This window comes from Palaemon carinicauda, chromosome 5 (assembly GCF_036898095.1).
Source record: "Palaemon carinicauda isolate YSFRI2023 chromosome 5, ASM3689809v2, whole genome shotgun sequence".
Lineage (NCBI taxonomy): Eukaryota > Metazoa > Arthropoda > Malacostraca > Decapoda > Palaemonidae > Palaemon > Palaemon carinicauda.
The window spans coordinates 137,502,702-137,530,201 of NC_090729.1; the positions used below are offsets into that span (position 1 = coordinate 137,502,702).

General features: G+C 37.6%; 1 protein-coding gene across 1 annotated transcript in view; it reads right to left on the reverse strand.

Moving 5' to 3' along the window:
• LOC137641162 (lysosomal acid glucosylceramidase-like) overlaps positions 1-27,500 on the reverse strand; it is a 358,339-nt gene that overhangs the window by 261,943 nt on the left and 68,896 nt on the right. The window lies entirely within an intron of this gene.

Consider the following 27,500-nt stretch of genomic DNA (forward strand, 5'->3'; position numbering starts at 1 on the left):
GTCAGTCCTCCTGATGAAATAGGCGAGTCTGAACCTTAACTGTTTTAAAGAAAGATTAGATCCTGATGTTTTCCCCTTTGAAAATTTGTCCACCTTTAAAGGCCCAACTCTTTAACAGGTAGGCTTTAAGGCATTCAACAGGACACAGAAAAGGATCCTCCTTTAGTGGAACGATCTTCCAGGGCCCCAAACGTTTGTGGGAAGTTTATATCTAGCCAAGACTGCAGGATCTGGGTAAAAATTTATCTCCCCAAATTCCGAGATTTCAAATTGGACATCATCCCCTGAAAGTGCCACAATCTCGCTAACTAGCACCAGAAGTCATAGTAACCAAAACGATCGACTTTTGAGTAAGATCCGTCAAAGAGATAGTGGCATTATCTATTAAGGAGGGTAAGTGCAAGACTTTATCCAACGACCATGAGATACCCTTGGGAGGAGCATTTGGTATCAATTTAGTACAAGCCTTCAAGATCTTAATGAACCATTCTCTATCAAGATCAGTATCAAAACCATACGTGATAGGTTTAGTTAGTGCAGACTCACATGAGGCAACAGTCGTAGAGGCAAAACCTTGTTCGTGTAACGAAATAAAGAAGGAAATACAGAAGTCCATAGTAATGGAAGAGGGCTTATGTCTTTTAATGGATTCCATCCATTTTTTCCAGGAAGAAAAGTATTGTCGTTTCGTAGTATCAGACTTGTACTCTTCTATAAAGTCAATCCTATCCTTCGCAACTCTGAATTTTCTTTGAGCCGCTAGGACAAGAAAATCATGAGCTGAAGGTTTTTTTGTTATCCAAGAGGAAGTGAAGACTGTCTTCTGGGGAACATCCAGGGACAGCAAAGGAGATGATAGAAGGATCTGGAGAGGTTGGAGTTCTAGAACTAGAGGGTACCAATTGCTCTTGGGCCGCTTTGAAGCCACCAGAACTGCTGTCCCTTTGAAAGTCAGCAGTTTGTTCAGGACTTTCATTAGGAGGCTGAGTGGTGGAAAGGGGTAAATGAGAGACAACTGGCTCCAATCCAGTGACAATGCATCCGTTCCCGCCACTTCCAGATTTAAGATAGGAAGTGTCTGTCGATGCTAGAGTGTGGACGTGTTGTGTCGAGCTCTGCTATTCATGCCGTGAGTCATGTTTTAACTTTGTGTTTTCTCGCTTAGAATATCATTGAAAAGATATTAGTTAATCTTATGGAGAAACCTAAGTGATAAGAAACAGTACACCATGTCTGCTCCTAACTACATCTGCTTCAAATGTAATGAAACGGATGGAGAACGGAAAAAATGGATAGTATGTGAATGTAAAAGACTACCATAAGAGATGTGTGCATATAGTGACAGCCATCAGTGAGATTGACCGGAATAACCTAATTGGTTATGCCCTCACTGCGTATACGATGCCAGACAAAACAATTTAGTAATATCAAAATTAAAGGAAGATGTAAACATGAGTAATCTGGCCCTGAACGAACAAGAAGCAAAAATAGATGACTTGGAAAACAAACTTGCGGACCTTGCCGCAAACGTAACAAATTCCACCCAGATCACCGACCTCACTGAGAAAGTTAACATTCTTGCCATGAATATGGAATCAATTAAAGCAACACTTCAAACATTGATAGACCCAAAACTGGAGAAACCGACATTTGCTGAAAAAGTTTAGGGAAAAAATCTGTTGATAATTAAATCAATTAATACAACTAAAATTGCTGAAAGAAAACGTGAGGTTGAACAAGCACTTGAAGACAATCCTATACTTAACACGAGGTCAACTGCGAATGGAAATGTTGTTGTAAACTTTGCAAACAATATGATCAGAGAAGAGGCGGCAAACAAAATTCAGACATCATTGGCTGACACTGAAACGAGAAAAATCAGAAAACTAAAACCAACAATAATGATATGCAATGTATGCAATGATGAAGATGATGAAGTAAATGCTTTGATTCAAAGAAATCGTTGCTTGGACCATATCTAAAATATAGAAAATAAGATAAGTGTAGTACCGATGAAAAATGCCTCGGGGGGACCACCTACCATGTACTGAAATGTGATCCTGAAGTTCGGAGGGCTATTCATGATAATGGGGACAAAGTTTCGTAACGATGCGGTATCTATAACATATGTGATAGGTACCACGTTATCACCTGCTACCACTGTCAGATGTATAGATATTTTGAAAAAGATTGAAAGTCTAGGAATGAAGATAAGTCTGCGGGAAATGTCCAGGGAGACACTTCACCAGGGAGTGTAATTCGGAAGTGTCAAAGTGTATAAACTGCACAAAGTTAAACAGACCAAGTAACCATACAGTAAATTCAAAAGACTGCAATGCTTTTGACTTGGAATTGAAAAGACTAGCGGAAAATACTGATCATGGTTACTAGGCATGTCATAAACTGTGGCTATGTAAGTATACAATCTGTAGGTAATAAGACTGTTCAAATTCGAGAATTGATAAACAAGAAATATTTAGATATACTAGCATTTTCTGAAACATGGCTAAATAACTTTGACAAGGAAAAGATCACTGAAATGACGCCCCCCACACATGTCTTCTTTCACATACCAAGAGAAGGTAGGTCTGATGGGGGTGTCAGACTCTTTATTTATAAAAGTTACTCAAATCTCAAAACGTTGAAAAGAATTAGTGTAACAAGCTTTGAATATATAGAAATAAAATTTACGTCAAAAAATAGAAGAATATCCTTTTTAACAATCTACAAACCTCATAGAACAAACTCTAGTATCTTCTTTGAAGAATTCTGTGCTCTCATTGAGATGATTATCATGGAAAAAAACGAATTAGTTACCTGTGGAGACTTCAATTTTTGGATGGATGACGCATCAAATCCTGACGCTTTGGCATTTAGTGAGTTACTAGAATCATGTCGACTATTGAATGATGTATTCTGCACAACTACTTTAACTGGGCATACGCTAGACTTAGTTATAAGTGATGACATGTTGAAGAAGTTACAAAGAAAATAAATGATGCTATCAACATTCCCTTTGGTCATGATGACCAACGTCTGTTAGGAGCTAAGTGTGCTTATCTTATGATTACTTACAATAAAGTGAGTAAAAGTGAATATGATACCATGTGCCCACCGATGAAAAAGACTATAACCGTAAAAGACCAATCTCCTTGGTTTGATGGAGAGACTTTGGTAAAAAAGAGGGAAAAAAGACATAAAGAAAGAAAGTGGAATAAGTTAAAAACTGAAAGTACTTGGATAGAATACAAAACTGCTGCGTGTCAATATAACTACCTACTAAGAAGGAAAAAAAGTGAATACTCTAAGAGAAAGATCCTCGAAGCAGCAACAGACATAAATAAGTTATATCGTCTCCTGATTGGTATAATGGGAAATGTAAAAGAAAAGAAGCTACCTGATGAATACAGTGACCAGGAATTAGCAAATAACTTTCTAGTATTCTTTAAAAACAAAATTGAAAACATAACCAGGTCATTTGTAAATACTCAACATCAGATTAATGATACACCAGGCACACAGATTAAAGTAATACAATTTAACAACATAACATAAGATGACATCACCAGAATAATCAAGAGAGCAAAGAAAACAAACTACGCGATCGATCCTATGCTAATATCTGAAGTAATTGGAGAGAGACTTTTCTAGTCTAGCCGAAATAATAATGAGAATAGCAAATGAAAGCATTGATGAATGTAAGTTTCCTAAATCTGAGAAAATTACTATAGTCACACCAGTTCTGAAAAATACACTGGACTACCAGGAATTAAGCTCATATAGACCTATTTCAAATCTATCCTCTGTCTCAAAAGTGCTTGAATAAGTAATTCTTGAACAACTAGTCAGCCACTTAGAAGTAATAGAAGCTTTGCCTGACAACCAATCTGCTTACGGAAAACCATACTCTACGGAGACAGCCATCTGCTCTGTTGTGAATGATATGCTAGAAACGATGGGTGAAAATAAATGTGGTATCTTAATACTGCTCGATCTCAGTGCTGCTTTTGATACAGTGGTGCATGAACTACTACTAAATGATCTACAGGCCATCGGCGTTGATGATCAAGCCTAAAAGACTACTTAGTTGGTAGAAATAACTATGTACAAATTGGAAACTCTTGTTCATCATATGAACCCTTAAACAAAGGGGTACCGCAGGGGAGTGAACTTGGCCCAATCTTATTTTGTATCTAAACTATTGGTCTATCGAAAATGCTACAAAGGTATAGGGTGAAGTTTAAGCTATTTGCAGATGACACACAATTTTACTTCTCCATAAATGATATTCATGACACTACTGAAACTATAAACTGAATCCTTGATAGTGTTAGAGAATGGATGACATTTAAACAACTAAAATTAAATGAGAACAAAACTGAATTCATGGTAGTGGGCAAGAGAAACAGCGTGAGAAACTTAGGTGATATTTAAATAAACATAAATAATGACTCAGTGCTGATATCTAGTAAAGTTCGAGATCTAGGTGTATTTCTTGATTGTAACCTGTCTCTAAATGGCCAAATAAATAATGTAATAAAAACTGCTGGTTATCATCTATGAAATATTGCGTTTATAAAAAAGTACCTGGACGAAACTTCTGTAAAGAAACTTGTGATGAACTGTGTTATTACCAGAATTGACTACTGCAACTCTACTACAATTTACCAAAAGTGCAACTTAAGAAATTACAAAACATAATAAACAGAGGAGCATGACTGATAAACAGTGTCCCAACTAGAAAAAGGATCACCACTATACTAATCGATTTACACTGGCTGCAATTAAAGCAAGAATTGAACCTAAAATATGTATAATAACCCACCAAGTTATCAGAACCGGGCGTTCAAAATACTTAAGAGAATTGCTACATATTGCGCAGCCAACAAATCATGTCGACACCAGAATAGTTACAGATGGCTTCAAACTGTTGGAACCTAGACTTATGTCTACTTTAGGCTCCAGAGCCTTTAAATATGCAGCCCTGAGACTATATAATAAGCTCCCACGAAACATTTGAACGATTGAAGACATTAAGGCTTTCAAGAGGAAACTGAAGACTTTCTTATTTCATGAGTCTTTTGACAGTGACGATTTAACAGTAAATGAACAATACGCGTTATGAAACGTTAAATACTCTGAACGAACAAGGTAAAACGACAGTGGAGGTCCTGTAGAGAGCGGGGTTCCCCTTCTGTATGGGGCCAGAAAAACAGCCATCAAAGTAAGTAAAGTAAAGTAAGATTGGTGCTATATACCAGGGAAACTTCTCGTTGAAACTATTCGCAAGGATATCTATTTGCAGTTCTGGGAATTGTTCTAGGATGAAACAGAGTGATTTTGTGTCTAGAGACCATTCTGCTTCCAGAGGCTTAAATTCTGACAGGGCGTCCGCCATTACATTGCAAAACCCTACTAAGTGAACTACTGCCAAAGGCCAATTTCTCTGCTTTAACAAAGTGAGAATGGCTAAAATCCCTAGAGCCCTGTCCGTTAACGCAGTGGACTATCGTCTTGATGTCAAGAATTATGTTGGTGTTTGATTTTTTTTTTGAGGGGGGTGGGGATCAGTCTCATCAGAATTAAAAACACTCCCATGGCTTCGAGAATGTTAATATGGAACTTCTGAAATGTGGCTGACCACGGACCCTGCATCTTCTTGGAAAGGGGAATGTGCCCCCCCTCCAACCCTGTTCCAAGGTGTTCGTGTGAATTTTCACGAAAGGAGGATACTATAGAGCGACTTAGGTCGACAAGCTCTTGGCAGTGGACCACGGCTTGACCTGTTTGAACAGCAAAGCTGGGGTATTGTGGCAAAGATCTCTCCAAGCATTTGATGCCTTTCTTCTCCAGGCTCTGTTGGCATTTTTGAGTCTTGCTTTCTGGATTGGGTCTATCACGACAGCGAAATACATAAATCCTAAGGCTCTTTCCTATATACGTCTGGTGATTACCTTCGAGCGAAGTAAGCACCTGACATATTTTACGATTTCCTTTCTCTTGCCTTGCGGTAGAGAAAGGATGCATGACTTTAAATTCCAGTGAAAGCATATTCCCTGGAAATCTTGAGCTGGAGATAGCCTAGACTTTGAGATTTTGATCAGAAAGTCAGGATACTGTAGGAATTTCATGACTTCTTGAGTTGCTGGAAAAAATTCCGATTCCGTTGCAGAAAGACTAGCCAGTGATCTAGGTAAACCATCACCTAAAGGCCTTTGTTCTATAGTTGTTGGACAATGGCCTCAACTAGCTTTGTGGAAATCCTTGGAGCTATACTGAGCCTGAAGAGCATAGCTCTGAATACATAGGCCTTTCTTACCAGTCTGAAACTAAAGTAGGAGGAGAAAACGCCAACCTAACGGAAGATGCTAATAGGCATCGGAAAGATATATGGAGATGGTGTAGACCACCTGGGGAAGTAGAGCCCATATTTGGGAGATGATCAGTATCTGGAACTTGTAGTTCCGAATGAATTTGTTTAGTGGGAATAAGTTCAGAATAGTTTGTGTTCGAATCTTTCTTGGGCATGCAGAATAGTCGCCCTTGAAAGTTCATGGATTTTGTAACAACAGATGACTCCCTTCTGGAGAAGATCCCAAACGGAATCCTCCAAGAATGGGGTTATGGGTTAAAAGAACCTCTTGAACTGGGGCGGTTCCTGTCCCATTTCCAGCCTAGTCCCTTTGAGACTATGCTGTGAACCTCAGGATCGAACTGACATTGATCCCTGAAAAGATAATGACTTCCCCCTACAGGGAGCTCCACATTGTTGTTGTGAAGGACCTGCTTCTTTAAACGGCGTGCCACTACTTCCTCAGCCCCTACATTGACCACCCTTTCACACCTTCCTCTGTCGTAAGCACTTTTCTCTTGTAGCGACTAAAGTTGGAGAACCGTGTACACAGTTTGGGGGATTATGGCAACTGAGGCCATTGCGACAGGATAGGTTTTCCTGCCTTTAAAGGGTCTACTAGGTTTCTTGCCTTTGGGTTGAGGTCCTTCTTCAGGGGTGAATTTCCTCTTAAAAGACCTACCCCACATTTGCATTAGGCTCTTTTGCTCCTGAGCCGCTTTGTCCATTACTTCCTTGACCAATTTCTGAGGAAAGAAATCTCTCCCCCAGATGTTTGAGTCAATCAATTTTCTAGGCTCACGCCTATTAGTTGCTGTGGCCAGGACGTGTTCTCTGCATGCTCTTCGGGCTAAAAAGAAATCATGTAGATTTCTGTGGAAAGTAGCTAAATGAGTTTTTGCTAGAACTATGGAGAGGTCTGATTTGGAATAGTTCCCATTCAACAATTCCAGATAGGACTGGTGAGACAAGGAAGCAGACAGCCTCTCTTTGGCTTCCAATTCTATACTTCAAAAGGAACTCGGGAATTCTAGGCAACCTTTCATTGAATTGTTTGCCTCCAATGTCCCTATCCAGTATTCCGACCGTAAAGGTGTGTTTGACATCTTTCCAACCGTCTGAGTCATAAGGAAGGGTTAGGGTGACATGTCTACACCCCTCTAGCACAGGCAATGGTCTACCTTCCATTACTGCCTTCTTCACAGCCTCTAAGCTTTTTGAGGCAAAGGGAAAGACAGTATCTTTCGGGAGCAACAAAGGTGGCCTGCTTTCTGCAGAAGGCAGAAAGTTGAGATTAGTGAATTTGTCCATCTTAAGTTCCTTAACCAATAAGGATTGAGCCTTGTTGTGGTCCAGAATGATAGTCTCCTTAGGAATCATATTCCCTCTAATGGACGCTTCCGAGAGTAGTCTTACATAGCAGTAAAGATAATTATCAATAGAGGGGTAGAATTCTAAGTCAGAGACAGGCTTAAAACCCATACCTTCACCAATATGGAGGTACCCCTCACTCAGAGCCATTCACTCAGCAAAACACCGAGGATTTTTAGCCGAGCAATCAGGTACGCTTGATGCTGGTGGAGCCTTGGACATAGGTGCCTGTTGAAAAGTGTCTATTTTTACCTCTAATGATGCTTGAGCTTATTTATGTTTGGCATATATATTTTCCATGAATGCCTTCATGGATGCCATAAACTCCAAGAGACCAAGGTTTGCATTTGGAAAATTCCCAGATTACAAATGGCCCTTTGAAAACATGACAGCCTGCATGCTTCTAACAAGTCTTGTAGCCACAAGGCTACTTGACCCACCTGGTAGAGGTTACCGTCGAACAATCCATGTCTTCAGCAACATGTAAAGATAGAAAATTTCGATTAGTAAAAGTGGTAAAAAAAATTTCTTATCCTAGAATAAATGTGAAATTATAAATTATTGAAAATATTCTCTGGACTAAAAGTTTTCTACGACACTTGCTATGGCTACTGCTACACTACAGTGGAGACTCATGTCAAACAGCTCAGAAATTTTTTAAAATTCGTGAAAGAATAATATATGACAGTATGATAGAAAATGGAGGAAAAGAGACACATCAGTGGAACACCATTTCCCCCAAAGTCGGTCTATTAGACAACCTAAGGTGGCAAATTTACATACCATCCAGCCTAAGCCGGCAACAGCTGCCCTCAAGGCGGCAGCAGCTGTGTCACAGGGGCATCTATTCCTAGCAACCATGGCATCATGAACTGACCTTTCCCCATTCCAAGAATGTCGACACAACGCAAAACTTGCATTGTCCAGTCGGCTAGGAAAAAGGGATGATCCTATATAAAAACAGTCCACAAGCAGAGGTCCACAAGCAGGGGGGGAGGGGGGGTACAGAAAACGTAGGGCAGCAGACGAGAGAATCTATCAAAGATCTGGTCATTATCATGAAATCATGAGAAAGGAGAGTCAGCCCTTAAGATAATGAGAGCCGTACAAGGCGGCCAGGATGCCAAAAATTGTAAATTCAAGGGATATCCTCACAACCAGGCGGGATCCCATCAACCAACTTCAGAGGATAATGTTCCTTAGAGATGAAAGAGGAAAATTGGTGTAAATGACCAGCCTCAGGCTGCAGCTAAAGCGGCAGAGGGGAAAAGGAGTTCCCCCTCTGCCCACTCACATACAGTGCTAGAAGGACTGGAAGCAGGGACAGAAAGCAATACTTCTGCCAAGATAAACAGACCAGACAAAGGAGTAAAGACTCCACAGCAAGAGGTACATAACCCACGATGAGAAGCTGCAGTCATAGACTAGGCAATTACTAAGGCAGCAGAGGAGAACACCAAGGGGTACGAGCTCTCTGCTTGGATAGGATTAATAGATGAGTGAAAAACAGTCACCCTAGGTCAACTACAAAACACTATCCACTGCTCCTAGAGGGACCTTCAGGGCTGCAGCTCCCCACTATGACTCATCAATAGCATGGGAGGATGGGCAGCCACCCAAAACCAATAAGGTTAACTGAAAGAGTGATGATGCACAAGTACATATTTACCAGTCATGACCAATGGCCATGGTAGAGTTAGCCTAAGTCAAGACTGATAAAATACACACATGCAGAAAATAGTAAAAGGGGAGGGGGTAACCCATAATCATACCCCAATTGTAAAAGAATATTTTAAAGGACTTAGTTACAATACTATGACGAAAAAACTAGGCATTTCTGAGCGATTTAGATACATGAGCCACCGGTGCCGACCATACGACAGTCGCGGGCAACAAAAAGCAGGCACATCGTAAAAATATTGGGGTGGAGACCAGAAATTCTCCATCACAAAAGGAAATGGTACTCAACAAAGATGATGAATAAGCAGAAGCATCCATGATTCCAAAATCACACAAAAAAGCTATGAAAACATACAGAAAAACTCCAAGCAACCATCAAGATGGCACTGCTAGATGGAATGGAGAACCTGGAAATGTGTTTGTAGTACCAAACTGGGATCGGAAATTGTAACGGCTTTCTTGCCCACATATCCAACATATCCTTCGAGACAAGGTTAACTCTATTTGGGGAAGGATACCCGGGGCTTGTTTTCAACACGTCTCAGTTGTATACACGATATCTCTTGGGAAATTCGCTCTAGGGGATAGAACCCTGTGATATTTCTTATGTAAAATTCTCTGGTATATTACACAGAAATATCCCAAGAAGAAAGCTGCCTTTGAGGAACTTCCATCAGGATGACATGGCTATCTTACCCAAAAAATAAACATATAAAAGATATATATATATATATATATATATATATATATATATACAGTATATATATATATATATATATATATACATATATATATATACTGTATATATATATACATATATATATATATATACTGTATATATATATATATATATATATATATATATATATATATATAAAGATAAGGTAAATATTACTCATAGTGTGAGGACAGCCATATGAAAGAAACATCAAATAAGGAGGTCGAAGTAAAATTGAGATGCAGAAGTAGACGAACGAGAGAGAAATTTGAATTCGGACTGAGGGAGCAACTTCCAAAAGTTCAAGAACCCTCTTGCCCGTCACAATGCTTCAACATGGAAACAATATTCCCTGTTGAACCACAATGACGCCATCAATGCATTCTCTCGTTAAAATGATGACAAGGTACCTATCTGGAAATGAAAGTGCATAGGCTCTCCTGTATGAAAGAGTCTTCAATCTTCATTCTCAACAACTGATGATATAATATCACCCCTTGCATAATTAAAATCTCCATGTAAGATAAAAAATTGAGAGTTGTTGAATCAACTCAACTAAATTATTATACGAGATGTAGTCATTTGGAGGCAAGTAAAAAGCGCAAGTTGTGTATTTTCTCAATATATCAATTTGTACAACTACTGCCTGAAGAGGTGTTCATATTTTGCCCTTAAACCCTGACAATTCTATTTCAAAATGGAGGAAAAAACTAAGGTTTATTTTTTGGAAGACACCTTCGATGAAGTCTTTCCATTGGCAATTTTTTATCTAACACTATTTCCCAGAGGGTTCTTTAGAGCAGGTCTTCCTATATATGATTTTACATTTGTCTTTTTCTTTGTTTCCTTTTCATCTAATTGTTGAGGGGGATGGTGAGCCTCAACTTGAATCTTTTATTTATTTAAGCTATCTTCTGGTTGACCAGAAACATTAACAGACAATACATCATATTTATTTGATATCATAATTTTAATGTTTCTTATGGAAGGGGCCGATAGAGATGGAGGTCTCTCTCCGTTTCGATTATGAGGTGGTGAACACTACCAGGTTTTTCCACCTTCCACATTACAGATGCACCAGCTAAGATGGTTTTAAGTGGATCCTCCATCATATCAGGTAAGGACCTGGCCTGTTAGAGGTTTGTACTATTGTTTGTATTGGGGAGACAAAGGCTGTGCGCAGATGAGCAATGCCCCGGTGTTAATACATCGTGGCAAAGCCTCAGGAGGCAATATGCTTACCTCGTCACACAGCATTTTATCACTAGGTGGTATAATTCCTTTTCCCGAACTACTGGCAGTACTAGTTGGGTTTGATGTCTCCTGTGGCATATTACCTCCTGATTTTAATGCCTTTGATTATCTGATTGATTTACTCGGGGGCCTTTTGGAATGTCCCACACCTGTGTGTTCTAAGCTGGAATGGTTGAGGGCAGCTTCTTCCAACTTATACAGCTCACAGTGGATTTATGATTTGAGTTGCAGTACAAACACATGGCCTCAAGTGTACTCTCTCCATGGTAAGATATGGAGCAAATGCTACACATTTTTTCATCCTTGCATAAATTTAGTGGACTCATGACAAGTATCTCATACCCTATAAATTCATAGAGGTGTTTATTGAAAACTACTCCCCTTCCATAATTAAAATTTGGTGGGGTTTGACATTTAATCAAATATCATCACAACTAGTCTTTAAGTTAGGTAGTATTACAGACTGTGTGCATTATTTCATTATTTTGCATAGATAAGGTAACTAATTTTCCATAACAAGATATAACTTACGGTGTGATGGTTCCTTTTTTTCTGAATCAATTTACATATTATAAAATAATTCCCTATTACCCCTTTAGGTTCAATGACAGGCCACATTGGTGGTTTTGGCCCTCTCTGGGAAAGCATAACTATATTGACTTCCTTTTCAACACAATCAGCAGGTTTGTATACATCCAAGTCCTTTGGGACCTTATCACAAACAGCTCCCCTGATATTTAGGTTGTTAATTTTAATATTCATAACATCACACACTGCATTAAATGCTTCGTCATGACTCTCAAAAGATATCCATGAACCCCATTTTACATCGTTGAGTCTCATCCTTTTTTCATTTATTAACCTGTGACGCTCAAATGCTTTATATATCTCATCATAATTTGTTTCCAATGGAATTTAGATAACGTGAAGGATTCAGTTTCCATGCGTTACCCAAATTACTTGATTTTTTAACCTTAAGTAGAGTGACCCTTTTTAGTTACTAGGTGGTCAACAGAATTAATTAAATTAGCAGAGGTCATCAACAGTGCTGGGGAATGGTCAGCATATCCACGATATAAGGGATCGTTGCTTAAACTAATCCATAGAGCACGGGTAGTGATTGGTTGGTTGGTTGTTTGGTTGTTTGGTTTACTGCTCGAAAATATTAAGAATGTATCATACATTGGAAAGGAAATTTGCACTCTCCATTATCGGCACAGCGAGAGTACAGTATACTTCCCAGATGGTCCACTCCATACACTATCCGTGGGATAACATCAGAACAGATATACAGACACAGGTGTCGGCTAAACTTGCCTGTTAGAACTGAGACCAAGAATACATTGAATCGTCCTCCCCCTATCTGTAATGATGGGCTTCCGGCCAGAAACTGGGAGTCCTACCTCATGGACTAGATCCCCCCCCCCCCCCCCCCCAGGATTCCGATGACCCAACCGCATATAGTTTGAATGCAAATACCACCCAACCGTGATCCCTTCTTCAATTCATCTAAGAAGGCAGTAATAACGAATGTGGAAATATCCACGCCATTTAAGAAACTAAATATAAAATAATACACACACAAATATATATATATATATATATATATATATATATATATATATATATATACATTTATCTATTCATTTATATATATATATATAGAGAGAGAGAGAGAGAGAGAGAGAGAGAGAGAGAGAGAGAGAGAGAGAGAGAGAGAGAGAGAGAGAGAGAGAGAGAGAGAGAACGTTTATGAAATTAGGAGGTCAGAGTAATATTAAGTATAAGAAATAGAAAAGTGAAAGAAATTTAGATTTGAACTGGGGGAAAAGTTTCCCCAAGTTTAAAAGCACAAAACAATGCTTCAACATGGAAACGATATTCCCTGTTGAAGTACATTTACTTCATCAAGGCATTTCTCGTTAAGAAGTTCATTGAGGCTGAAAAGCTTCTTTGTTGGAGAATTAGTGGTTAGGATCATTAATGCACTCCGCAATTATTACAAAATATTGATTTAGGGACAAGGGTGGATCCCCACTTTCTCATATCACAGATATATTTGGGAAAGATCTGAAGGCTCCACTACATAGTCTTAGACCTCCAGTGTGTATTGGATCTAAGGACTTCAAAGTAGCTTCAGATCCTGATCCATATATTAGACAACCATAATTTATTGTTGATAACACTAATGCTTTATAGATCTTTCGTAAACTTGATTGCTTTGCACCTCATATTGTATTAGACAACTTTTTCATAAGGTTTAGAGCATTATTACATTTGGATTTGATGTAAGATACATTAGATTACCAATTGAGGTATCAAATATTAATCCCAAAAATTTTACTTTATCTTCGAATTGGATTTGAACGTTGCTTCATGTGAGATTTAATTCTTGGTTTTGCTTCCATATACTATTCTTACAAAACATTATTGCTCGAGTTTTTTTCTGCAGAAAGTCTGAAACCAACAAACGCAGTACAAACTTCTATTTTTCGAATGGTATTGTTTAAAATTCTTTTTTAGGTGTCGAAGACTGTTTGATTAGTAAATTGCAAATTCATCTGCATAAAGCCTACTTTGAACACCCTGGGGCACTTGAGCAACTATGTCATTAAATACCAACGCAAAGAGAGTTCCACTTAAAACACTACCCTAGGGTACACCACAGGCTAGGTTGTAACTTTCAGAATGTTTAGAATGTTCTTCCCCCAATAAAATTTCCAATAAAACTTAGGATGAGCCCTCGAAAACCTTTATCATGCAAGGATTTTCGTATTGAATGCCTCCGAGTACTATCGTATGCTTTCTGAATGTCAAATAATATGGCTACTGTTTCATTGCTTTTATTCAAATCCTCTATGTATATAATAATTTCTCAAGTGAAAAAGTCCAAGGTATATTGTTCTGACCGAGAGCCAAATTGTGATTGTGAGAAAATGTTACTTTGTCAACACCAATTTAGTAAAAAATTTACCATTTTTTCTAGTAATTTACAAATACAACATATCAGTGGAATTGGTCTATAATTATTTTGTTACTAAGATCTTTTCCTGGTTTAGCTATTGGTATTACTATTGCATATTTCCATGCCTTTGGAAATAGATGTGCGATCCACATATGATTATAAATTACAATAAATGGGCCTTTGTCAACGCGGCTAGATTTTCTTATCACATTAAGATTTATATAATCTTTACCAGGGGACGATAAACTACAATTTAATAGCATAAATTCAGCTCCTCTTCGGTAAATCTTTTTTTATAATAATTATCTTCCATTGTATCTAAATTCAGCTTCAGTGCTTCTTTTCTTCTTTATATAGATCAAAAGTTGTGATCTAGATTATCAATACTGCTTATCCTTTCAATATTTCGCCCAGTAATATTAGATATAGCCTGTCTGTCATGCATTGGTGACCCGTTATGCATAAATGCATGTCTTACAGGTCTGCTATAGGAACCATTAATTTTCCAAAATTTTTCCCTTATCTTTTACAAAACTGTCCTTAAATAGCTTTCATGAGACCTGCTTCTAAAATAACTACAAATACCTCTAGCATGGTACGACACATCATATCCAAGAATCTTAGCAAGGATGAACCTGCCATCTTCACCTTAAGCCTCAAACATATTCTTAAGGTGATAAGGCTGGGCATTCGGTCAACAAGTGCATCACTATCAAGGATACCAAACAGTCATCGTAAAATGGCTGGGGTTGCCCAGTCATCAGAACCTCGTGCGTCAATCGAGTATGACGAATGTGGAGAGGACAAAGAGTAGACTCCCGCTTTCGAAGCCTCATGTTATACTTGCAAGGAGATATAACATTCACAATTTCTCTCATCTTATTTCCTTCTAAACTACCCAAATTCTGTTGCCATTTATCTAAAAAAAAGAAAAAATTCTTAATGCTTGATAAAAATAATCATTACAGAGGATGGGATACCTTCCCGATAGCAATTCAACTGCAGAAATAATTTCTAGTAAATCTGCCTTCTCCTTCCTACATGTGCTGAAACCATACAAAATCGAATTGTTATACCTATCCGTCCAATAATAAAAAGCCACTCTAAAAACTTTTTTACCTTAAGGGTTCCTGGAATTAAAAACTTGTAAAGCTTGCAGGACACTTATTGCATCATTAAAAATGGTAAAATTGCCCTCCTCTTTTAACATTATTTTTCATATAGCAGTTAGTATGACATAATATTTCGGCAGTATATATAGATGTTAGAGGCAGTGCACCTCTACAATTAAAAGCATTACAATATACTCCAAATCCGACGCCAGCATCAGATTTGGAGTCATCAGTATATATAAAAGTCGATTGCCTAAGTTCTGCAACATGTTCCATAAAAAGAGACCTGGCTTTTAAGTCAGTAATACTTTTTTTCAAAAACAAATAAAATATTTACAGGAGGATATCTATGGTAATATCCATAAATGGGTTGATATCTTAAATGGAAGCATCTTACTTCTACCTATATCAAGACTGTATACCAATTGTTTTACCCTAAAACCATAGGTTTGATGAAAATTTGAGTGCAACTTAAAATAACTACAATGCCTTAAAAGGTTTGGAGTCTGATATGCTAAAGAATTAAGAAGTCTTTGCAACATAAACCAATACTTATGGCAAAGGCCTAAAAGTAATTCTCCAGTGTCAACAAGGAGGCTTGGGATAGGCGAGGTTCTAAGGACTCCTGTGGCCAATCTGATACCAGTATGATGTATAGAATCTAAAATTTTCAATCGGCTAGCGGTAACAGAGGAGTATATTCCACACCTTGTGGGGGATAATTTTTTCTTTATTTTTTATTTTTTTTTATTTCCGTTGTTTGCCAAATCCGAGAGAGAGAGAGAGAGAGAGAGAGAGAGAGAGAGAGAGAGAGAGAGAGAGAGAGAGAGAGAGGTAATTAATGAAATGATTGTTTGTTGTGAGAAAGACTGGTGTTGTATGGTTACTTCATTGTAGCTAGGTTAAGACAGAGGCGAGAGTCTTGCGCGGATATTCTTTTTTTCTTTCTTTTTTTATTGACTGCAGGAGGAAGCAGTTGTGTTTGCAAATGCTGGATATATTTACATTTATTTTGACCAGTCCGCATTTTCAGTGTTTGTTTTTATTCTGGATCTGATGTTTTGATAGGTGTTATAAATTGCCCTCATTGGTTTTTCAGGAACCCCATAATATCTATTTCTCAATACAACCCATATCTTTTGCCTTGGCACTCGATGAAATGCTTCCTCTAGGTCTATATAAACGATATATCTGTCTGTGTTCCACTTCCAGCTCTTCTCAAATATCATTTTCAGGGTGAAGATCACGTCTGATGTTCCTCTTACCGGTCTGAAACTACCTTGCCACTTGCCTAACTTTGGTTCTACACATTCTCTTAATCTCTCCTCAAGTATTTTCTCAGATACCTTGAATGCATGTGTCATAAGAGATATGCCTCTATAATTAGAACATTGCGTTTTATACCCCTTTCTAAAGACGGGGCACATTAAATCTCTTTGCCAATCCTCAGGGGTGTCGCCTCCATTCAATAGCAGGTTTGTTAACTCCAACATCCATATGACTCCATGTAGTCAAAAGATATCCATGAAATCCATTTTTCACCTTCGATTCCATTCCCTATTTCCTTTATTGATCCATAGCACTCAAATATTTTATATATGTATATGTATATATATATATATATATATATATATATATATATATATATATATATATATATATATATATATATACATATATATATATATATATATATATATATATATATATATATATCATCATCAATTACGGGGTGTTCGATGTCGAACGGCCGTGGCCCTCTGCACAAAACTTCTCCATTCATTCCGGTCTTGAGCCTTCCTTTCCAACTCCACCATCGTTAGCCCGCACATCTCCTTGATATTGTCACTTACTCTAGTTTTAGGCCTTCCTCTCGTTCTTGTACCATAGACTGATCCAATTAGTAGCGTTCTTTCCAGAGTATTGTGTTTCCGAACCTGGTGTCCAATAAAAGTTAGTTTTCTTTCATCCAAAATGTCAAGTAATCTTTTTTCGATATTGATCTTTTGTAGAACTTCCGCGTTAGTCTTTTTCTCAATCCAGCTTATCCTAAGGACTCTTCTGTAACACCATAGTTTAAAACTTTCTAATCTTTTCCGATCTGTTGCTTTTAAAAACCAACATTCTGAGCCGTATGATGCGATGGGGAAAACAAGTGATTTGAGAAGCTGCTTCTTTGTGTTTAGAGTGATATGCCTGTCTTTCCACACATTGCTTAGTGCGATGGTTGCATTCTTTGCAATACCAATTCTTCTTTTGATCTCTTGGGAGTCGTCTCCATTATTGGTGAAAGTTGCTCCGAGGTAAGTAAATTCAGTGACATTATCTAGGGCAACTCCGTCTAGTAGGATTTCTTGATCAGACAGGGCTTTTTGACACTTCATGACCTTTGTTTTCTTAGCATTTAGGTACAGTCCCACTTTTTCACTCACAGCTTTTACTTTTGATACTAATGTTTGGAAGTCCTCCATACTTCCAGCGATTAAAACCACATCGTCGGCATATCTGAGATTAGTGATCTTTTGTCCTTCAACAGTTATGCCTCCTTCGTAGTCTTCAAGCGCATTTCTCATTATGGTTTCCGAGTAGATGTTAAAGAGGTGGGGAGAAACAATGCATCCTTGTCTGACACCTTGTCCGATGTTAAACCAATCCGTTAGGCCATAAGATGTTCGCACTGCTGCTTTCTGTTGATTGTACAGTGCTTTCAGAAGTGAGATGACATGAGGTGGAAAATCCATATATATATATATATATATATATATATATATATATATATATATATATATATATATATATATATATATATATGTATATATATATATATATATATATATATATATATATATATATATATATATGTATATATATATATATATATATATATATATATATATATATATATATATATATATATATATTTATATATATATATATATATATATATATATATATATATATATATATACATTATATATATATATATATATATATTACATATATATATGTATATATATATATATAGGTATATATATATATCAACATAATTTGTCTCTAATGGAATCAAAACATGAAGGAGTTGCAGTTTCTCTGTTACCCAAATTACTAGATTTTTTTAACATCAGTAGAGTGATCTTTTTTTCCAACGTCGTCACCAGAATTTTCCTTAATTAAATTAGAAGAGGTCATCAGCACTGCCGTGGGAGAGTTAGCATATCCAGGGGATGGGGGTTCGTTACTTGAATCCATAAAGCAGGGGTAGAGATTAGTTGGTTGGTTGGTTTGATATACCTGATAGAGAATATTAAGGCATCACACGTCAGAAATAAAATTTATATTCTCCACTATCGGCACAATGAGAGTATACTTCCCAGATAGTCCACTCCATACCCTACCCGAAGGATAGCAACAAAACAGATATAGTGGCACAGGTGTGATTTAAATCCGCCTGTTGGGACTGAGACCAAGAAAATGAGGAATCCTCCTCATATCTGTAATGATGTGCTTCCGGCCGGAAGCCAAGAATCCTACCTCAAGGATTGGATCCCCCTGGATTACGAAGGCCTAACCCTTGAGAATAGTTTAGCCAAAAACACCAAACCTTCTTTGGGATGGTTGAGATCATCCAATACTCTCACATAAAGCGTTGAACGCACACACCTCCCAACCGTGATACCTTCTCCCATTCATTTAAGCAGGCAGCAATAACGGATGTGGAAATATCAAAGCCATTAAAAAATTAATATATATATATATATATATATATATATATATATATATATATATATATATTTAAATAATATTAATCATAGTTAGGACAGGAATAAAAAAGAAAGTTTATAAAACTATTAGAAGGTCCAAGTAACATTCAGAGGAAGAAATAGATGAGAGAGAGGAATTTAGATTTAAACTGAGGGACCAATTTTCCCAAGTTCGAGAGCCCTCTTGCCCATCACAATGCTTCAACATGAAAACGGTATATCCTGTTGAAGCACGATGACTGAGACAAGGCCACTGGTTAAGAGAGTAGGTGTTTGTGTGGAAAGGATTTGGCAAAGTAAGGGGGGAAAAATGTGAGGGATCAAATTTCATTAATTTTCTTATTTGTTTTTCGATGTTTGCCAAATCCTTTTAAGAGAGAGAGAGAGAGAGAGAGAGAGAGAGAGAGAGAGAGAGAGAGAGAGAGAGAGAGAGAGAGAGAGAGAGAGAGTGAGAGTTACAAGGATTTTGGATGCCTCAAAGACTTATTAAGTTCATCTGCAGCGACTCCAATTGCTATTTGGTAGAGCGATTTAGTTTAAGAATTTAGAGAGTTCGTATGATCTTGTCTAACTTATTCTTGAACTCGTTTACCGTGTTACTGTTTAATACATCCGCTGGAAGTCTATTCCAAGTATTTGCTATTTTGTATGTAAAGAAATTGCCACATTAAGTGGTGTTGTATTTTTTCAATTATAGTTTGTATTTGTTACCTCTGGAGTGATTTGTGCAAAGTGTGAATGGATTGTTGTAATCTTCATTCCTTTAAGAAGTTTTAATGCCTCCATTAACTGTCCTCTTAGCCGTTAAGTTTGTAAATCAAATAAGTTCAAACATTCCGCCCTACGTCTATATGCGAATTGCCTTAGTGTTGGAACTAGTTTGGTGACCCTAGCTTGTACTACTTCTAGTCTACAAATATCCTTCAGAATACTTGGTGCCCAGAATTGGACTCCGTATTCTAGATGGGGTCTTACTAGTGACGTATACAGCTGTAGTACAGTGTCTTTGTTTATGTAATTGAATTGTCTCTTTATGTAACCTATTAGTTTTTGTGCTTTCTTTTCAGCTTTTATGCTCTGTATGGTGAACTTCAAATCGTTGCTGATAATAACACCGAGATCTTCCTCCTGGTCCACAATTTCTATTTCATTACCCAGCAGTGAGTAATCTGATTATGGGTTACTATAACCTATGTGCATGACTTTACATTTCCCACGGTTGGAAGACATTTGCCATTTTCTGGACCATTCACCTAGCTTCATTAGCTCCTCTCCTAAGGCTTCTATGTCTTCTGAGTTCGTAACATTTTTGCCTAGTTTAGCATCGTCGGCAAATTTGGCTATTCGACTAGTTAATGCTAAATCTATATCATTAATATAGATCAGAAATAACAATGAGCCAAAGACGGATCCTTGAAGTACTCCGCTTGTAACAGCTCTGAAGCTTCTCCATTGATTACAACTCTCTGTTTTCTGTTTGTTAGCCAATCTCCAATCCCTTTAGTTGGCTCGTCAATGATGCCTAGTGCTCTAATTTTGTCGAGAAACTTTGTCAAAATCCTTATGAAAATCTAGGTATATGATGTCTATTGCCCTGCTTTTATCATAATAGCTAAACATGTGGAAAAAATCCAAAAGATTTGTCACACATGATTTCTTTTGTCTAAAACCATGTTGGCTATCTATCAGAAGATTGTTTTTTTCTCTATATGCTCTACTATTGAATCTACTATAATTGATTCAAAAATTTTGAAAGGCACTGAATTTAGAAATACAGGTCTGTAGTTGCCTGGTTCTTCCTTTGGTCCCTTCTTGTAGATCGGAGGAACATTGCCGTTTCCATCCTTGCGGTGCCCTTCTTTCGTTAGCTGTCTTTCAGAACATTTTGTAAAAGTTTGGGGGTATTTCTTCTTATAGTTCTATAATCTCTGTTGGATGAATATCGTCTGGACCTGGTGCCTTAGACTTATGGGACCTTTTATTCTATTTTTGACATCACCCATTGTAAAGGTAATTCTATTTAATGGTTGCGGCCCATTCATATTTGATAGCTGGTTCGGGGAGGGTTGTGAAATATGCATTAATCAGTTTGGCTTTTCCAAATAATTTGTTATAAGATTACCCTCCAAGTCTCTTAATGGGCTAATGTTGTTTTTGATTGAGGGAGGGAGAGAGAGAGAGAGAGAGAGAGGAGAGAGAGAGAGAGAGAGAGAGAGAGAGAGAGAGAAACTTTACTCATAGAGATGGGACAGAAAGACGAAAGAAAGTTCATAAAATTAGAAGGTCGAAGTAATATTCAGATGAAAAAATAGACAAGAGAGAGAGAAATATAGATTCAAACTTGGGGAGCATTTTCCCAAAGTTCGAGAGCCCTCTTGCCCATCACAATGCTTCAACAGGAAAACGATATTTTCTGTTGAAGGACTAAGGGTGGAGGAATGTGGGGGATCGATTTTTAGGTTTTTTTTTTTCTTTCCGTCGATTGTCAAATCCTTTGAGAGAGAGAGAGAGAGAGAGAGAGAGAGAGAGAGAGAGAGAGAGAGAGAGAGAGAGAGAGAGAGAGAGAGAGAGAGAGAGGTAGTTAATGTAATGATTGCTTGTTGTGAGAAAGACTGTTAGTATAATTGAGGTTATCTGGTTGCTTTTTGTAGCTAGGTTTACAAGAGAGGTAGTTATGTAATGATTGCTTGCTGTGAGAAAGACTGTTAGTATAATTGAGGTTATCTGGTTACTTTTTGTAGCTAGGTTTACAAGAGAGGTAGTTATGTAATGATTACTTGTTGTGAGAAAGACTGTTAGTATAATTGAGGTTATCTGGTTACTTTTTGTAGCTAGGTTTACAAGAGAGGTAGTTATGTAATGATTGCTTGTTGTGAGAAAGACTGTTAGTATAATTGAGGTTATCTGGTTACTTTTTGTAGCTAGGTTTACAAGAGAGGTAGTTATGTAATGATTGCTTGTTGTGAGAAAGACTGTTAGTATAATTGAGGTTATCTGGTTACTTTTTGTAGCTAGGTTTACCATGGTGAACGTCTTGGGTGAATGTTTTTCTTTTTTTATTATAATTATTATTATCATTGACTGCAGCAGGAGGTAGTTGCGTTTGCAAATCCTGGATTCCTTTATATTCATTTTGACCAGTCTTAGAAGTGATATTTTATTTCAACAAAAAGTAAAGTTTTGTTTATCTTTACTTGGCGTGGTTTTGAATGAGAGGAACAGTTTATTATTTATCTTTGATTTTATATTGCGATAGTTTAGTTAACTAGGAGTGTCCGTAAGTGTTTTTTTTTTCTTTTTATTTGCAGGCCGTAACTCCTTTAATGTCTTTGTCCGTGAACTGTTTATTGCATTCCACATATGTATAGACAGATTGATAATGATGACCCTGTACGTTTAATGGTTTGGAGTTGTAAGAATGAGGAGATGAGAAGCGAACTTAAAACACTAAAGGGAACCGTAGAAAGAGTGGAAGAAGGTGTTGAGATAAGGATGCAAGAGAATGAGGAACGAATGGAGAAATGAATGGAATGTATGATGGGTCAGGTAAAAGAAATGATGAAAAGGTTCATGGGTGAAGTTGCAGTCAGAGAAGTGTCCTCTGCTTCAGGTGAAGTAAAGATTGTGGAAGAAATGGCTGAGATAGGCGATAATGGTGAATGCAGTGATGGTGATACTGAAGGTAAAGGGATTAGGCATGGTAAAGACAAACAGAAAGGTGAGAGAAAGAATGAAAAGAAAGGTAAAAGTAATGTGAAGAATGAAAAGAAAAATGGAAGGATGAGAGTGAGGATGATCATGAATGGGTGAACGTGGTAAGGTAATATTAGGGATAGGAATTTTAGTGTAGACTATAGATTCATCATATTCAAATGAGGAAGAAGGCAAGAAGAAGGGAGAAGGCAATGAAGATAGTAGTGAGCTGAACTGAATTATATATAAAATTTAGGCCTTAAGCCTAGCATTGGGCCATCAAAGGCCATTCAGTGCTGTTTAATGTAAATTAATCAACCATACCCGTACTCTCACAACACTTGGTATCATTTTAACTTATAAAACCAGTCACACAACTTCCATACAATAATATCTAAATGGAAAATAAGGAGGGATTAAAAGGATTTAATAAACAAATAAATAAAATTAATTAAACTTCATGATATAAACCAATACTCTGAAGATTAAAAACAGGACAATCGATTAAAATATGTTTGATATCTTTTGTCACTTGACAGGTATTATAAAGAGGGTATAGTCTCCTTTAAACACTCTTCATTAAATAGTTGTGGGTTGCATGTGTATGGCCAATACGCAGTCTAGTTAAAATGATATCATCCCTCCTACTTGTAGAACTACAAGATGACCATTTATCCACTGAAGGGTGGAATTGATGGAATTGTATTGATGGTCAGTTCAGACCATCGAGCCTGCCACTTATCCTTACAGTGAAAATGTATCTTGCTTTTACGGTTTTTGTAAGGAATACTTATGGGGGATAGATTAAGCAGCCCTGAAGCTTCCTTAGTTGCCTTATCTTCGCATTCACTTCCATCCACCCCACCATGGGCAGGGACCCAACAGAAGTAAACACTGACATTCTTTCTGGACTGCAGAAGTACTAACCAGTCCTGCACCTCTTGTACTAGATGATGGCCTGGCATAATTTGTTTAATAGCGAGTAAAACGCTATTGGAATCCATAAAAATTATATAAAAACTATTTTGATTACCATTACTAAAAATATGTCAGACTGCGAGAATTATTGCATACCGACCAGCAGTAAATATTGAACAAGGGGATGGAAGTTTCTTTCTAATAACAATATCCCCCACCACAACTGCACTACCAACTCCTACAGCCGATTTGGAAAATCCATAAAAACATGTTTCCCGTGATGTTGAGCAACATGATTTAAAACCTCACTTTTCATTACTTCACTGGGTGGATTACACCAAGGGGGAGACTTGGGATAGGTTACCTCTGCTATCTGTGCTGTAAACAAATCTACCTCACTGGTATCATATTTTAGCTGTACTTCCAAAGGCTTGGGCACTTAATCTGTTAGGAGCTCGATCTAAAGGAGCCCTAAAATATTTACTGTTAGGATTATTTCTTATAACGAGGGACCTAGCTAAAAACCTCAAAATCAACTCCTCTCTGCGGATGGAAAGGAGTGGCATGCCAGAATCCAAGTACTGACTATCAATGGGAGATGTTCTGTATGCACCAGTGTAGATGTGGAGCCCCATATTGTGAACAACACCAAGTTTTTCATGTAAAGCCTCAGTAGCTGACCCATAAATTTGACATGCAAACTCTAACTTTCTCAGAAACAAAGATGTATAAATTCTAAGCAACATTGTTCTATCAGCACCCCAATCAAAATGTGTGAGAATGAAGTTGAAGAAATATGTAAGACCGTGTATATGAGAGAGATGCCTTGGTATGAAATATTTAATGAACATAGTAGTGGGGATGAGTATGACTTTTTTGGGGAGTATAAAAGGTTTCGTCAGGCTAAGTATGGTGATAGTTAGAGAGTTTGGGCTAGGGAGTTGGGAGAATATTTGACAAGGTATTTTTTGACGTTGCATGGGGTGATAATGATTGTACGGGAAGTTGCGTATGAAAATGCAAAAAAAAAAAAGAGAATAATTGAGCAGGTAAAACGTATGAGAGGGAAAGTTAGGTATAAACATAAAGACGATTTTGATGAAGAATGAATGAATGTTGGTGAAGCAATACCAATGTGTGTTTATCGCTTAGATTGCCTGATTGATTGAAAGTTTTCTGGCATCCTAGCAACTAAGGCCATTGACGCCGATATCATTTGTTATAAATTAAGAATGAAAAGAAATTCCATTTAAAGCATTAGAAGTAAAGAAGACCTTATGAAAGTTAAATAGCATTCAGAAGACCTACTTCTGAAATAAATATAAAAATACCGGTAGCATGGTACGACACATCATGTCCAAGAATCTTGGCAAGGATGAACCTGCCATCCTCACCACAAGCAAACAAATATCTATTTCTTGAGGTACTAAAAGTGGGGCATTCGGTCAACAAGTGCTTTACTGTCAAGTGTACCAAACAGTCATCGCGATATGGCTGATGTTGCCAAGTCATCAGAAACTCATCTGTCAACCAAGTGTGACCAATGAGGAATGTGAAAGAGTAGTCTACCAGTTTTGGGGCATCATGTTATCCCTACAGGAGACATAACATTCGTGACTTCTCTCATTATATTTCCTTCTAAACTATCCCAATGCTGTTGCCAATTATCATAAAAAAAATTCTTAGTGCTTGGTAAAAAATAAATTACAGAAGATGGGATACCTTCCTAGCAGCAACTCAGCTGCAGCATTCTTTGCTAGTATATCTGCCCTCTTGTGAAGAATGTTTCTTCACTCTTCTTTCTTTTGTATCTTGGTCTCGCTCCCAATGATTTTGTTACCCCTTAAACTTTCACTCCAATACTTACTTTGTTTTCTTTGCCGAAACATCGTGAGAACTATCTTAAAACTTACTAAACTTCTTGACAATAGCGTACGCCATGTTCATGACGTCACAGCGTAGAATCGCAAACCAAAAGCCTTACGCTGGCGTGCGATGGTTCTTTCCTCAAAGTACGTGTCAAGATGAATTATTACACTGGTTTTGAATTTAATTTTAATATTGCTGATTTAAATGCATCTTTCATATCTCAGTACCAATTCACGTCTGTTAATTTTAAGATTATGCCCATCACACCAGCCCATTGCTAACTGATCATTTAAGTTATTAAATTTTAGTAAGCTAGAATAGGTAGGATTATCATGTATGTATATTCCCTTAGAGCTGCAAAATTTCTCTCAAGTATTTTGTACAAAATCCTGCCTCCTATTCCCTCCTTACAACAATACATTGCCCTGCTCTAAAGTCCCGATATAGCACCTCAACTGCGCTACCCTATGCACCACGACCATCACCTGTTTTGGAAGGTGAAGACAGGTGACCCCACGAGACCTACGCATCCCCCATTCGCACACAAGCCATAGTTGTGACTGGCTGACCGACCTGGTCAGTCAATCTGTGCACCTCTAGCTCACACCCACCCCAACTCTACTCCCACCAGGACCTGTCGTCTGGATATAGGGAAGAGGAGGAGCCTGGGAAACCTTATCTACCGAAAGCGAGGATTCGAGGGGTTGGCAAGTCAAGGGTACAAACCATGCAAACTATTCGGTCAACGGCAATTTACAATCAAACAGGCTGTAACAGCCATTTAAGGACAAGGGCTGTCTTCAAAGTAAGGAATGCAGGTAAAAATGCGTGGCCACTAGTTTTCCCCCATTTTAGCTTAGATTAATTTTCACTTGATTTAGGTTTAACTGGCTTTTACATATTTTGGACTGAGTGCGTGGGATTGTGTGTACAGATTTTGCATATAACTTTTGCTTAAGAGACTAGCACAGTCTTAGGTCACAAAACCGCGTGTCCGACCCCCATTTCAATCATTAATCATTGCAGAAAACCGAGAGTAAGCAACCATATTTCTTATTACTTTGCATTTCTTTTATTACATTTTGTGCTTGTTTGATCCTCTTTACTTGATGTTAAGATGTCAGTTCTTTCAATGTAAATTTGTGTAATAAATTAAGATTAGGTTAATTACACCTTCGTATTTTTACTCCATTTATTTGATTATGCCTATTATGAATATTTAATCTTGGGACAGTATACCCGATATTTTGAAAGGAGTAAGCCTAAATAACTTAAGAGTAATAAATGTGTTAGCGAGTGACTTAGTTTTTAATCTATATGCTTCGAAGGTAAAGATCCTTATCTTTAACTTTTACTTTACAATACATTACTGCTCCCATCCATTACCATTGTCTCAATAATTACTCAACGTAAAATTCCTGTCCAGCATCTCGCTGAGGTCCCTGGAATGGAGCCGGAACAGAGCCTAAGAGTGTGGATGACCATACACCTGACAAAGCTAAAGTAGGCCATCAAATTACTTTTATTTCACGTGTGGAGTTTTCAGGTCTCTGGACAGAGTACAGTTTTTATTGCATTTAGAGTGAAGATATGTGAACTATGTCATCAAAGTTATTAACGGTGTTTGTGCCTTTAGAGATAGCGCTCCTTTTCCTCCCCTGCTGATCTTGGCCTTGACGTAAGGAGACTTTCCCGGAACAACAAGTTCCCACTCAACAATTAAATAAAAACACATTTCTCCACACTTCTCGTTCCCAGACACTCCTACATGTGCTGGAACCCAACAAAATCGAATTGTTATACCTCT